Consider the following 15,320-nt stretch of genomic DNA (forward strand, 5'->3'; position numbering starts at 1 on the left):
AGGAAACACATGGGTCATGATTCTATAGACATCTATAAATCAACTTTGTTGGCAAGATGGAAAATGCACAAGAATCACTCGGTATGCTAGCTGTACCTGAGCAGAATCATAATGAAAGGCATCAAGACAGAGAGTGTGAGAGAGAGAGACAGACAGACAGACAGACAGAGAGAGAGAGAGAGAGAGAGATAGAAAGAGAGAGACAGAGAGAGAGAGAGAGACAGAGACATATAGAGACAGACAGAGAGACAGACGAGAGACAGTGACAGAGAGACTGTGAGACAGAGGGAGAGAGACAGTTTAGTTTAGAGATACAGTGCGGAAACAGGCCCTTCGGCCCACCGAGTCTGCGATTCCCACACATTAACACGATCCTACACACACTAGGGACAATTTACATTCATACCAAATCAATTAACCTACAAACCTGTACGTCTTTGGAGTGTGGCCTGAAACCAGAGATCCCAAAGAAAACGCATGCAGGTGAAGGGGAGAGACAGACAGCACCCGTACTCAGGATCGAACCGGTGTCTCTGGCACTGTAAGGCAGCAACTCTACCGCAGCTCCACCGTGCCACTCATTTTAAATGTAATAATATTATGGGAGCTGGCTTGTATGCAGGGATGTCCACATGTCGGGCAGTTATAATACAGGGACGGCATGCTGGAATAAAATGTAGCGTAATTTTAGAACAACCTCTTACTTGAATCAGAATAACTTTTTCTTCTTACCGAGTCCACACACAAGATTAGAAGTTGTTCAGCCAGAGCTGAACACACATCTCGGCATCTGCACACAATGGTGTCTGTCTTGTCGCTTCTTGTGCTTCCTGTGGGTGGTGGTGGAAGCAGGGTCGCGACGTGAACGCTCTTTCCTTGACCCCATCACAATAGCTGAAGATAGACAATGCACTGGACTATAATTGAGGACAGGTTGCTTTATTGAAGGGCTTAACAGCCGTCTTATCCTTCAATCAACGTGTGCCTCTCAAAATGTACTCTTAATTTGCTATTGTACAAGGCAGTCAAACAATACTGACAGCGAAAGTTATTTTGCTGACAGCTCTTACAGACAGCTACAGGCAGCTAACCTCCGTTCAGCATAAATGCCATGTTGATGTGCACAACAACAATGCGTTTTAAAAATATTCAGTGGATTATATGAAGAAAAATCCCATTTACTTACTCTAAATGGAAGTGGGCGGAAAGAAATTCCAACTACAGAACTGAAATATGCGAAAAGCTCAAGTTATAAAGCAACAGCCTGAACGCATCAAGCCTTTATTGATTCTGTTTGCCATATATAAACTGGGGAGGTAATGGGGAGAAGGCAGGAGAATGGGGTTAGGAGGGGTAGATAGATCAACCATGATTGAATGGCGGAGTAGACTTGATGGGCCGAATGGCCTAATTCTACTCCTATCACATGATGTTTATGGCTCTTAAAGATAGCGGAATCAGGGGATATGGGAAGAAGGCAGGAACGGGGTACTGATCAGGGATGATCAGCCATGATCACATTGAATGGTGGTGCAGGCTCGAAGGGCCGAATAGCCTCCTGCTGCACCTATTGTATTTTCTATGTTTCTATGTTTCCACAGCTTCTTGATACAAACCAATCTGCTCAACCCTTATCTTACCTCAGTACACTATGTGGTATCAGTAATAGCACATTATGACCACCTCTTGTACCTCTGCACCAATTGTCTATTGTCTATTATAATAATAATAATAATAACTTTATTTATAAAGCACTTTAAACAACTACAGTTGCCACAAAGTGCTGTACATGAGAACTCATGAACAAAAAGCTATTACAAACAATTAAAAACCATTAAAAACCGTAAAACGAAGGACTATAAAAAACACACTAAAAATTAAAAGACACTAAAAGCACTAAAAACAGGAGCAATGCCTCAGCCAGTGTCGAAAGCCAAAGAATAAAAATGTGTTTTTAGGGAGGATTTGAAGATGGACAGTGAGGGGGCCTGTCTGATGTGCAGCGGCAAGGTGTTCCAGAGTGCCGGAGCAGCAACAGAAAAGGCTCTATCCCCTCTGAGCTTCCGCTTAGACCTTGGTACCTCAAGGAGCAGCTGATCAGCTGACCTGAGGCACCGGGCAGGAGCATATAGGTGGAGCAGCTCAGAGAGGTAAGGCGGGGCGAGCCCATTCAACGATTTAAAAACAAATAAAAGAATTTTGAAATGAACTCGAAAGTGCACTGGGAGCCAGTGTAGGGAGGCCAAAATTGGCGTAATGTGCTCCCTCTTTCGAGTTCCAGTCAAAAGGCGAGCGGCAGCATTTTGAACAAGCTGGAGACGAGCCAATGAAGCTCGTGCGACTCCAGAGTAGAGTGCGTTACAGTAATCCAGCCTAGATGTAATAAAGGCATGGATTACTGTTTCAAAATGCTCCCGCTCGAGAATGGGCTTCACCTTTGCCAGCTTCCTTAGGTGAAAGAAGCTGGACTTAACCACCGCGCCTATTTGTTTGTCTAGTTTAAAATCACCGTCCATCCTAAAACCCAGGTTCAAGACGGTTGGCTTTACAGACAATGCCAGTGGACCCAAGTCAACAAAGGGAGGTTCACGGCAGCCATTGGGGCCAAACAAAATCACCTCTGTCTTCTCTTCATTAAGTCCCAGAAAGTTTAAGGCCATCCAGGACTTAATGTCCTCAAGACAAGACAGAAGTGATTTTAGAGAATAGTCTTCTTCTTTTCTGAGTGGCATATATAACTGGCTATCATCTGCATAAAAGTGAAAGGAGATGCCATGCCTTCTTAAAATTGAGCCCAGAGGAAGTAGGTATAAGGAGAAGAGCAGGGGCCCTAAAATTGAGCCCTGTGGAACCCCATATACCAAGGGAGTGGAGGAGGATTCAAAGCCAGCAAGGCTTACACGCATGGTTCTGTCTGCCAGATAGGACCTGAACCATCCCAGGGCACTGCCACAAATGCCCACTTGGTGCTGTAGTCTGGAAATTAAAATTCCATGGTCCACTGTATCGAAGGCGGCAGATAGGTCCAGCAAGACAAGAACCACATAATTACCTGAGTCGTTTGCCAGGAGGATGTCGTTGAAGACCCTTAGCAGAGCCGACTCTGTGCTATGCATAGCCTTGAATCCAGACTGGAAAACCTCCCGAATATTGTGCTCATCCAGGAAGAGTTTCAGCTGCGCATAAACTACCTTCTCCATGATCTTAGAGATAAAAGGCAACTTGGAGATCGGCCTAAAATTGGCCAGATCAGTTTGATCCAGGCCTGGTTTCTTAAGTAGTGGTTGCACTACAGCATGTTTAAAATTTATGGGGACAACCCCAGAACACAAGCTACTGTTTATAATGGCGAGAACCGACTGCCCTATACTCGGGAAAACCTCTTTAAAAAGAATTGGAGGGACAGCATCACAGGGGGAACCCGACGGCTTAATATGCCTAACCACATCCTCTAGACCCGACAATGTCAGAGGCACAAACTTTTCAAATGCCACCAGGCATGGGGCCGGAGCAGAGGGGTCAGAGGCAGGAGCTGAGATGAGAGCCCTTATAGAAACGACCTTATTGATAAAGAAGTGCAGGAAGTCATTGCACAATTCGGACAATGCTTCCAAGCAAACAGGCTGTGGGGCATTTAAAACAGAATCAATAGTTTTGAATAATACGCGTGGGTCGTGACGCTTAGCCACTATTATATTAGACAGGTAATATCTTTTGGCCTCTTTAACAGTATTTTGGTAATTTCGCCAGCTGTCCTTTAGGATTTGCGATGAAACCTGTTGTCCATTCTGATCTAAGCTGTCAATAGTGGGAAAATAATATGTCCTTGGAAAGTCTTATAAATCCATTAGGTAAATTGCAAATGTTATTTTACTGTAGTATTGCATTTCACATTTTCACATTTATCAGTTCATACTTCTAACAATTTATGGTATTTGAATAAAGTAGCTATTTCCGATTTCCAACTGCAGGTGCTAATTTTGATTTGGGATATTACAAATTAACTTTCCTGGAGTTTGAGGCTTTGGTACACCACCACTACCATCGTGGTCAGAACTTCCAGAGAAAAAAAAATGCTCAGGTGATTTCACTGCAGACCACGTGGGAGTTCAGGTGGTGTCAGTCTAGGCTGCACTTCATGTAGTGTGATGGTTCCACATGTTCATAGGGTCATAAGGTCATAAGTAACAGGATCAGAATTAGGCCATTCGGCCCGTCATGTCTACTCCGCCATTCAATCATGGTTGATCTATCTCTCTCTCCTAACCCCATTCTCCTGCCTTCTCCCCATAACCCCGACACCCGTACTAATCAAGAATCTAAGATAGACACAAAAAGCTGGAGTAACTCAGCGGGACAGGCAGCATCTCTGGAGAGAAGGAATGGATGATGTTTCGGGTCGAAACCCTTTTTCAGACTGGTTAGGGATAGAGAGGAGAACTGTGTCAAATCCTCTTGAAGAAGTTCCTCGAGGTATGTCTACTTTGAAGAAGTTCACCTCCTCTCTATCCCTAACCAGTCTGAAGAAGGGTCTCGACCTGAAACGTCACCCATTCCTTCTCTCCAGAGATACTGCCTGCCCCGCTGAGTTACTCCAGCTTTTTGTGTCCATCTTCGGTTTAAACCAGCATCTGCAGTTTCTTCTTCCATTATATCCATTGACTTGGCCTCCACAGCCTTCTGTGGCAATGAATTCCACAGATTCACCACCCTCATCTCCTTCCTAAAGGAACATCCTTTTATTCTGAGGCTATGACCTCTAGTCCTAGACTCTCCCACTAGTGGAAACATCCTCTTCGCATCATTCATTATTGGTTTAAAGCCTTTTTTAATTGTAAAAGCCGCCAAATAATTGGTGCGAATGAATAGAGGGGAGCCTTTGGTAAATACCTTCACCTACAGTATGTTGTTGGTACCAAATGGAAATAATATTGAGGGGAAATCTGCGTAAGGCCACACCATGCAATATATTCCATTTATTCGAGATGTCCTTTTATGAATGGAGCTATTCTATCAGCAAATATTATATCAGCCTGCAGAAATAGTTTTATCTTGGATTACAGAAACCTCTCTAGTTACCTTTCTACAGAAGACACCTGCACCGTTTCTTTTCACAGAATTGACTGATTTCTTTTGCCACCATTTTGGAGGATAATGATCAGTGTCAATTGCCAACAGCTTTGTTCTGGCCCCAGTCGGCAGGCCTTTGATCAAAAGTAACTTTACAAATTGGAGCTGCCATTGCACAGCCACTTTGAGGACAGGTTGAGAATTTATCTGCGCACTCCACCTGTACAATTTTCAATTCAGTAATAGCAAATTATTTTGATCAAAGGCCTGCCGACTGGGGCCAGAACAAAGCTGTTGGCAATTGATTGCCACTCATTCCACCTTTATAATCTTCAGTTCGTATCTTTGCTGTGTCAACGTTCAACAGAATCGAGAGGAGATGTAATGTTTGCGTCAGCTGCTTCTTTTGCTGTTGCAGTTTCATTGCATTCCGCACCATCACATATCCACTAATCCTTACCGGCTGTGGCTGCCGTTGACCAGTTTGTGTCATGCCCAAATCCCTTCCTTGCCAATTAGTTAGTGACCTGCAGAGAGACTGAATGCTGTTGCCAGCTCCCAGGATAAAAGTTTAGTCTTACCGCTCGGCCATATTTCGCGGTCCAATATTGCCAGTCGATGGCAGTGAGTGGAATAGATCCCTGGTTTGTAACCTGCTTCTTGGCTAGTCCACACGGAAACCAAATTTCTGAATAAGACCCACTGTGCTAATCAGTGGACATGTATACAATTCTTATGTTGGAAAGATCCACAGATGCTGGTTTAAACCGAAGATAGACACAAAAAGCTGGAGTACCTACCTGATCTCCCGGTTGCTGGACACTTTAATTCTCCTTCCCATTCCCACACAGACCTTTCTTTCCTCGGTCTCCTCCATTGTCAGAGTGAGGCTAAACGCAAATTGGAGGAACAGCATCTCATATATCGCTTGGGCAGCTCACAGCCCAGTGGTATGAATATTGATTTTTCTAACTTCAGGTAGCCCCAGCATTCCCTCTCTCTCCACCCCTCCCCCACCCAAGTCGCACCAGCTTCTCGTTTTAACAAACAGCTAACTATGCCTTGTTTCCTTTATCCATTACTTTTTTTGCATATCTTTCATTCATTGTTCTTTATCTCTCTACATCACCGTCTATATCTCTCCTTTCCCTTATCCCTAACCAGCCTAAAGAAGGGTCTTGACCCAAAACGTCACCCATTCCTTCTCTCCAGAGAGGCTCGGTGGGGGAGGACCACAGTCTAGGGCCCTTCTGCTGCTGGACATGGGGGGCAGGGTGTGGTGGAGACGCCCCTCAAAATAAGGGAAGGGATTCCACGCCAGTGGGCCACATGAATGGCAAGGGTGGGGGACAAATTCATGAAATTTGAGCAATGTATGTAGACTATTGAACAATTTGTGTAGCCTCCGAAAATGTCGGATTAATTCTTTGCACGGTTCATGTATTGTATATATTTATCACCTGAATAAAGACTATTTTGAAAAAATAAATAAAACATTCCTTCTCTCCAGAGATGCTGCCTGTCCCGCTAAGTTACTCCAGCTTTTTGTGTCTATATACGATTATTTTATTGCCCGTTGAGAATGGGATCAAATATTGAGGGGAGCATAAACTGTTGCTGTCCGACGTGCTCTGTGGAATCCAATTGATCAGAGTTAAGTTATGTAGACTGCAAGGTTAGGTTGTCTGTTAATATTAAGATTAAGGATATATATCAGAGGTGTTTATCGTTTAACCTTCCTTCAGGAGATTAAAGCATTAGGACGGAACCCAGGGCAGGTCAGATGCTATCTGATCTCAGATGGCAGTGGGCTCAGTGAGCTGTATATATTTATCTCACATTCTATGTTTTCCTGTGTCTTGTTCACTTGGATCATTTGCTAATTAACGTAATTCTCCTATTAGCAGACTGAATGTTGTGGCTAATATACTTTCTGGCCTCACATTCTAAGCTGTTGAAAAATTATTTTAATGAAAAAGGACAGCAAACCATTTCAGGATGTTTGAGGCTGCGTTTTAATTTTGGTATCATAATATTTTGTAAAGAAATTGGGAGAAAATTGACATTTTATCATTCAGAGCACGGAGAGGGTTAATTTCCTCTGTTGGTCCGTGCTGATTTTATATTGCACCTCGCTTTTGACATATGGGCTTTGAGCAACCAGCTGCAAGCCAGACGTATGCAAACTAGGGCTTAGTGTTACTGGCAATGCTGAAGATAATGGTATGAGTGGTTATGATGCCTATTCATGCCTACCATATTCTGTTGTGCTGAAGCAAAGCAGGAATTTCATTGTCCTATCTGGGGCACATGACAATAAACTCTCTTGAATCTTGAATCTTGATTTAGCACGAGATGTCTATCTTAAAGATTTTGGGGAGGGATATTGAAAGCAGAATAAAACTCCATGCTGTGGGAAGGAACTGCAGATGCTGGTTTAAACCGAAGGGAGACACAAAATGTTAGAGTAACTCAGCGGGACAGGCAGCATCTCTGGAGAGAAGGAATGGTCTCGACCGAAAACGTCACCCATTCCTTCTCTCCAGAGATGCTGCCTGTCCCGCTGAGTTACTCCAGCATTTTGTGTCTATCTAGAAGTCATTGCTTTTTATTTTGGGAAATATTGCCATTGAATATACCAAAGAGTTATTTGCAATGTAATAATTTGGCTTTACCTACTGTCTGCTGATATTAGTCTCACTGATCCTTATTTATACATGAAAACACATTTGTTGATGACATGATCTTCCAGAATCTAAACTGAAATAGTGAAGTCAAGTTATTGTCACGTGCACAGTTCTGTGTGGTAAAAGTATACTGAAAATGATGCTTGCAGCAGAATCACACGCACAGACTCATACACACACAAGATGATAAATTATACATAAATCACACATAAATCCTGCAAGACAATAAAAACAATGAAGACTGCAAAACAAAAGACATTAGTGAGGATATTGAAATTCCTTTTGAGAGCTGGACAAAATGTCCTATTTTTTATACATGTATGAAACACCCATAGTTGCCATGTTCACTTCAACATAAACTTTAGCCTTTCGCCAAATGTTGTCTGATTAAATTCACCATCCAGTCAATTTTCTGTGCACTCAGCTTAGACTGCCTATGTATTTCTTATAGCACTACCTTACTTTTAACTTGAATGTTTCATTTCACTTAAGATACCTTGGTAGAATTTGACAGAAAAAAATCATCATTTTATGTGCAAATTAGAATTATTGTGGGAGCTGTGTTGAAACCTTGGTACAGTACACTTCCGACTTTACTAAGAATGGAAGATACACACAAAATGCTGGAGTAATTCAGTAGGACAGGCAGCCATCTCCGGAGAGAAGGAATGGGTAACGTTTCAGGTCGAGACCCTTCTTCAGACTGAAAATGGGCCTGGGTTAGTGACTGCTGACACAGATATTAGTGTGACCAGAAATTATGAGACATATCTGTCAATATTATCAAGCCCCCGTACTCATCTCAATAGACAATAGACAATTGGTCAGGAGTAGGCCGTTCGGCCCTTCGAGCCAGCACCGCCATTCAATGTGATCATGGCTGATCATAGCCAATCTGTACCCCGTTCCTGCCTTCTCCCCTTCTCCCCATATCTCCTGACTCCACTATCTTTAAATGACTGATAAATTAAAAGAAAAACACATTTTTAAGAAACTGCTAACGTAAGAGATTTTTGGTATTTTTCATAAGGCGGAAATAAAATTAACAGTGCTAATGATTAACAGCTTTTTTTCGATTAGAGAAAAAAGGGAAGGGAATAAAAATTCTTACGAGCAATACTCTGAACATGTCTTTCATGATAACACCAGCCATTGCTTTGGCACTGGGTCATTTATGTGTTAATCAATACCATGTGTGACTTGGGATAATGAAAGCAGTCCTTTGTTATTTTAAGATTGGATTATTGAATGCTCTGTTCTACATATTGTGGGCTGCATCAGTGAGGGGAGGGAAGCTGAATACGGAGGTGTAGTCAACAACTTTGTTTTGTGGTGTGGGCTGAATCACCTGCAGCTCAACACCAACGAGACTAATGCCCCTGTCCCACTTAGGAAACCTGAACTGAAACCTCTGGAGACTTTGCGCCCCACCCAAGGCTTCCGTGCGGTTCCCGGAGGTTGCAGGTGGTTGCCAGAGGTTGCAGGTAGTGGAAGCAGGTAGGGAGACTGACAAAAACCTCCGGGAACCGCACGGAAACCTTGGGTGGGGCGCAAAGTCTCCAGAGGTTTCCGTTCAGGTTTCCTAAGTGGGACAGCGGGCATAAGGAGTTAGTGGTGGACTATAGGAGGAGAGGAACACCCCTGTCCCCTGTCTCCTGTTTCCATCAATGGTGTGGATGTGCAGTTTGCCAAGGAGTACAAATACCTGGGAGTGTACGTGGACAGTAAACTGGACTGGTCCAGGAACGCTGAGGCCCCTGTACAAGAAGGGACAGAGCCAGCTCTACTTTTTGAGAAGGCTCCAGTAAGATGCTGCAGATGTTCTATCAATCGGTGGTAGCCAGTGCCATCTTCTTTGCTGCCGTGTGCTGGGGCAGCTGGGCGAAGGCTGCAGACACCAACAGGATTAACAAACTCATCAGGAAGGCTGGCTCCATCCTGGGGGCGGAGTTGGATTCATGGATGGTGGTCTTGGAGGGGAGGATGCTCCCCAAACTGTGGAGCATCTTGGACTATATAGCCTACCCCCTCCATGACACACTGGTCAACCTGAGGAAAGGTGTCCAACAAAGCAAATAGAACTCTCGTCCAACTCAAAATAATTTTTCACGCATGTAGTACATCCGTCAAAGAGAATGCCCACATGCCTTTGGTCAGGCCCAAATTGGAGTATTGTGGAACCATACGGGATCCTTTCAACACCAACAAGAAGATCACCCTGGAGAAAGTACAACGCCGAGCAGCCCGCTTTGTATGTAATGGCTACAAGCGCAAATCAAGCGTGAATAATATGCTGACTTCTCTCGGATGGGATACCTTAGAGCTCTGCAGAATCAGGCTAAGGCATTACAATTTACAAGGGGATTCACAAAATCACATCATCAAATCTCCCGTCATCCTAGATCGCGTAAGTGGGACAGGCCCATGACTTCACCTACCTTTGTAACCTCCCCCGGGGATTGATTGCAGCCACAATGTATCCCTGCCCTTTCCATTGTTCCTCACCTGACATCTCTTTCCGACTCAAAACCGATAAAAAGGAGAACGAACAAACGCCCCACAGACAGCACCCGAGATCAGGATTGAACCTGGATAGAAACATAGAAAATAGGTGCAGGAGTAGGCCATTCGGCCCTTCGAGCCTGCACCGCCCTTCAATATGATCATGGCTGATCATCCAACTCAGTATCCTGTACCTGCCTTCTCTCCATACCCCCTGATCCCCTTAGCCACAAGGGCCACATCTAACTCCCTCTTAAATATAACCAATGAATTGGCCTCAACTACCTTCTGTGGCAGAGAATTCCAGAGATTCACCACTCTCTGTGTGAAAAAAGTTTTTCTCATCTCGGTCCTAAAAGACTTCCCCCTATCCTTAAACTGTGACCCCTTGATCTGGATCTCTGGTGCTGTGAGGTAACAGCTCTACCAGCTCCGTCACTGTGCTGCCCCGCAGTGCATGATCCATTTACCACTATGTTGGACCAGTTTGAACAGTATGTCCTTTTTCTTTTTTAAAATTTTTTTTTATTTTTTATTTATTTATTAGAAGTAGACATATTATACAATGTAGTTACATATTATAGTAGAAAAAAAAACTTTTCATATACATCAGTCATACATTATTAAAATTTTCCATTATCAATTACTTCTGCTTCTAGTATTTTTATTTTTTATAGAAAGCGAGAAAAAGAGAGGGTAGAAAGTTACAAATAAAAAAGAAAGCAAAAAAAAACACAACAGAAAAACAAGGGAGGTGGAATGGGTTACCTGTGATACATCAATGGAGATAGGTTCGTAGGTTATAAAGTATAGAGTATAGTTTTTCATCTGTTCCTGAGTTCAAGTTTCAGCTGGGTCCTCGTGCTGTGCCAGTCTATCCCTTCAGATAGTTAATGAATGGAGCCCAAATTTTATGGAAAAGATCTTGTTTGTCCATTAAGACAAGTCTAATTCTTTCTAAGTATAGGGTCTCCGACATTTCCGTAATCCACATTTTGATTGTGGGGGTTGTAGGGCCTTTCCAAAATTTTAATATTAATTTTTTTCCGGTTATTATACTGTAATTGAGGAAGTTTCTTTGGTTTGTTGTGAGTGTTAAGCTTTGTTCTGATATTCCAAGTATTATTAATTTTGTGTCTGGGTCCAGTTTTGTATTAATAACTTTTGAAGTTATTTCAAAAATATCTGTCCAGAAATGTTTAAGTTTTATACAGTTTGCAAAAGTATGTGTTAAATTAGCCTCTAAATGTAGACATTTATCACAAATAGGAGAGATTTGTGGGAAGATTCTATTTAGTTTTATTTTAGAGAAGTGTAGTCTATGTAAGACCTTGAATTGTATTAAAATATGTCTGGCATTTAATGAACATTGATGTATTTGTTGTAAACTTTCGTCCCACATATCTTTCGTGATAGGATGACCTATTTCAATTTCCCATTTGTATCTATGTAGTTCGGTCGGTGGTACCTCGTTATTTAGTAGGGTGTTATAAATATAAGCTATTAGTTTTTCAGTATTAGGATGCTTGTTCAGACACTCATCAAGAACAGTATGTCCTTTTTCTAAGTACCATTACACCAGGATTTCTAAGAACTAATCTGCAATGAATGAATGAATGAATGAATACGTTTATTGGCCAAGTATATTAATATACAAGGAATTTGCCTTGGTGCTCCGCCCGCAAGTGACAACATGACATAGTGACAGTAGGGAATGACACATAAAATATTAAACATTAATAATAAAACATTATCGATTAAACATGTGAATTAAATAAAATACCAGGGCAAAAGGAGGCTACAGATTTTTGGTTATTGAGTATAGCTTCCATTCGTGGAAAAAAAGCTGTTTTTATGTCTGGCTGCGGCAGCTTTGACAGTCCGGAGTCGCCTTCCAGAGGGAAGTGATTCAAAGGGTCTGTGGCCAGGGTGAGAGAGATCAGAGAAGATCTTACACGCTCGCTCCATGGCCCTTGCAGTGTACAGTTCGTCAATGGAGGGAAGGTTGCATCCAATAACCTTCTTAGCTGATCGAAAGATTCGCTGCAGCCTCCGGATGTCGTACTTGGTGGCTGAGCCAAACCAGACCATGATGGAGAAGGTGAGAACAGCCTCTACGATGGCCGTATAGAATTGGACTATCATTGCCTGTGGCAGATTGTGCTTCCTCAGTTGTTGCAGGAAGTACATCCTCTGTTGTGCCTTTTTGACTGTGGAGTCGATGGTGGCCCCCCATTTAATGTCCTTGGAGATGATGGTTCCCAGGTACTTAAAAGACTCCACAGATGTGACTGTGATGTTGTTGATGGTGAGTGGGGTGAGGGGAGGGGGAGCTCTCCTAAAGTCTACAACTCTACATTTCCTTGATCTGTGTTTTCGCACCTCTCTTGTCTCCCTCTCCCTTGACTTTCAGTCCGAAGAAGGTTTCTCGACCCGAAGTGTCACCCATTCCTTCTCTCCGGAGATGCTGCCTCTTACTCCAGCATTTAGTGTCTATCTTCGGTTTAAACCAGTATCTGAAGTTCCTTCCGACACAGTTATTCCATGATCTAGATTTTGCAGATATTTTTGTGTACTTCAATGGTGCGAACTAGGCTGTGCCACATTTACGTAACTAGTTTTTTTTGGGTATGTTTTCTGTATTTTGATGTTAAGACACATTTATTATGTAATCGTACTTCAAATAACTTCAGTGGTTTAAACGTGAAAGGTGCTGTATGTTCTCAAATTCTGTGAACTTATCTTGTTTGCTTCATTATGCAATCGCGCTGGTTGGAGATGCTTCTGAAAACGGCTGAGAATAAAAAAAATAACATGTAAGCAAACTCTTGTCTCACACAACTGACAAATCAAATCTGGGTATAAATATGAATCTCTTGCTATAAAGGTGGCAGAAATCCCACTAAAGCAGGTAAATACCACTCACTCCAGGAACTAACCCAGTAGAGGCTTTTCCTTTCTTTTATTTATTTACGCATTCTGTTTTAACAGGTCAGTTTTGTTCATAGATTGTTTGCCATTTTCAAGAGTCAAGAGTGTTTTATTGTCATATGTCCCAGATGAACAATGAAATTCTTACTTGCTGCAGCACAACAGAATATGTAAACATAGTACACTGTAAACATATATACATTATCACACACACATACATATATATATATATTTATGTATATATATATTTTTAAAATTGTGCTATATATATACACGCGCACACGCATACATACACATAAAAAACAAACAATAATAGTGCAATAATGCAATAATAACAATAATATGTAGTTCAGAGCTTATTTGAGGTTGTAGTGTTTTACAGGTGTAGTGTAGGGAAGAAGCTGTTCCTGAACCTGGACGTTACAGTTTTCAGGCTCCTGTACCTTCTTCCCAATGGCAGGGGTGAAATTAGTGTGTGGCCAGGGTGGTGTGGGTCTCTGATGATGTTAACTGCCTTTTTGAGGCAGCGACTCCGGTAAATCCCTTCGATGGTGGGGAGGTCAGAACCCGTGATGGACTGGGCAGTGGTCACAACTTTCTGCAGTCTTCTTCGCTCCTGGCCGTTCAAGTTGCCGGACCAGGCCGTGATGCAACCAGTCAATATGCTCACTACTGTAGTAAAGGTAGGTATCTAGAAATTGAATCAAGATAGTGTGAGATATATTGTTTGTGCTCACAAACAATATATCTCCCAAGTTGGGGGCTCGTCCGCGATCGCCACTCCGGCCGCTTGACGGAGGCACGAAAGGAAGGGAAGGTGCACCCTGCTGATTTCAGCAGTCTCTGATCTCCTTGCTTGCCGTCAGCGATTTGAGCGAGTGATATTCGGACAAGAGACTCTGGAAACAAGAGGGAATCCGGTGAAAGGGATCAATCAATCGAGCAATTTCTGTGCACAGGACTCGGGTAAGAATATTGACTATTAAGTATTACTCGGGCGATTGGGTTCTGTTGGACGGGAAAAGGTCTGACAGGGATGGGTAACCGGAACGGGCAAAGTAAGGGCCCGGGGAAAAAGGCTCAAACTGGTGAAGAGCCGCACATTCCGCCTGATAGTCCATTGGGGCGGATGTTGCACAGATGGGGTGAGGGGGGGGGGGGGGGGGGGTGAGGTGTGCGTCTGGCTTATTGAGACATCGGAAGAGTTGTCGGATTGAGAAATAAGTGGCATTGGAACCCAACCCAAAGAACCCCCGTGGTCAGGGCATCTGCTCCTCCCGTGAGGGGGGGGGGGCGAGAACCAGGGACCCCAAACTTTCAAAGAAGAGAAAGAGGAAGGGGTGAATGGAGGGACCAAGGTTGGGGTCCCCCGGGAAATAAAGAACAAGGATCAGGGGGATGGCGCATCCCGGTGTTATCATTGTCACAAAGAAGGACACTTTAAAAGAGAATGTCCAAAGATAAGGCATGAAGTACAATCGTACACACTGATGGAGGAATAGGGGGGTCAGGGGTTCCCCTCCTTGGGGTGTGTAGGAAATACACGGGAACCCTTGGTAAACTTAAAATTAGGTCCCCAAGGAGAAGACACGGTATTTATGGTGGACTCAGGGGCGGAAAGATCAAATGTAACCAGGATACCGGAGGGAATGGGATTAGGGGAAAAGCAAGTCAAAATCTCTGGAGTAGGGGGAAAGGTAATGACAGCTCCCGAGATAGAAGGAGTAATGGTAAGATATGAAAATCAAGAGGCCATGGAAGACTTAATCCTGGTGCCCCAGGCAGGAATAAATCTGATGGGAAGGGACTTACAAGTTCAATTAGGAATGGGCACAGCTCCCGTAGGTGGACAGATTATAGTACAACTATATAAATTGACAACCGAAGATGAAGAAAGAATAGTCTCACAGGTGTGGGCAAGAGAGGGAAATAGGGGAGGGCTACGAATACCACCTCTGAGGATAGCCTTGCGAGAAGGAAGTGAAGTAGTACAAGTAAGACAGTATCCGATTTCAATGGAAGGAAGGAAAGGGCTGCAGCCAATTATAGAAAACTTACTGAAGGATGGAGTATTGGAGAGTTGTATGTCCCCCTACAACACGCCAATACTCCCTGTAAGAAAGACTGACG

The 15,320-nt window shown here is 43.2% G+C and overlaps 1 protein-coding gene across 3 annotated transcripts in view; it reads left to right on the forward strand.

Annotated features, from left to right (window-relative positions):
• Positions 1-15,320, forward strand: part of sorcs2 (sortilin related VPS10 domain containing receptor 2) — a 776,963-nt gene that overhangs the window by 423,011 nt on the left and 338,632 nt on the right. The window lies entirely within an intron of this gene.

This window comes from Amblyraja radiata, chromosome 1 (genome assembly GCF_010909765.2).
Source record: "Amblyraja radiata isolate CabotCenter1 chromosome 1, sAmbRad1.1.pri, whole genome shotgun sequence".
In the NCBI taxonomy this organism is placed as follows: Eukaryota; Metazoa; Chordata; class Chondrichthyes; order Rajiformes; family Rajidae; genus Amblyraja; species Amblyraja radiata.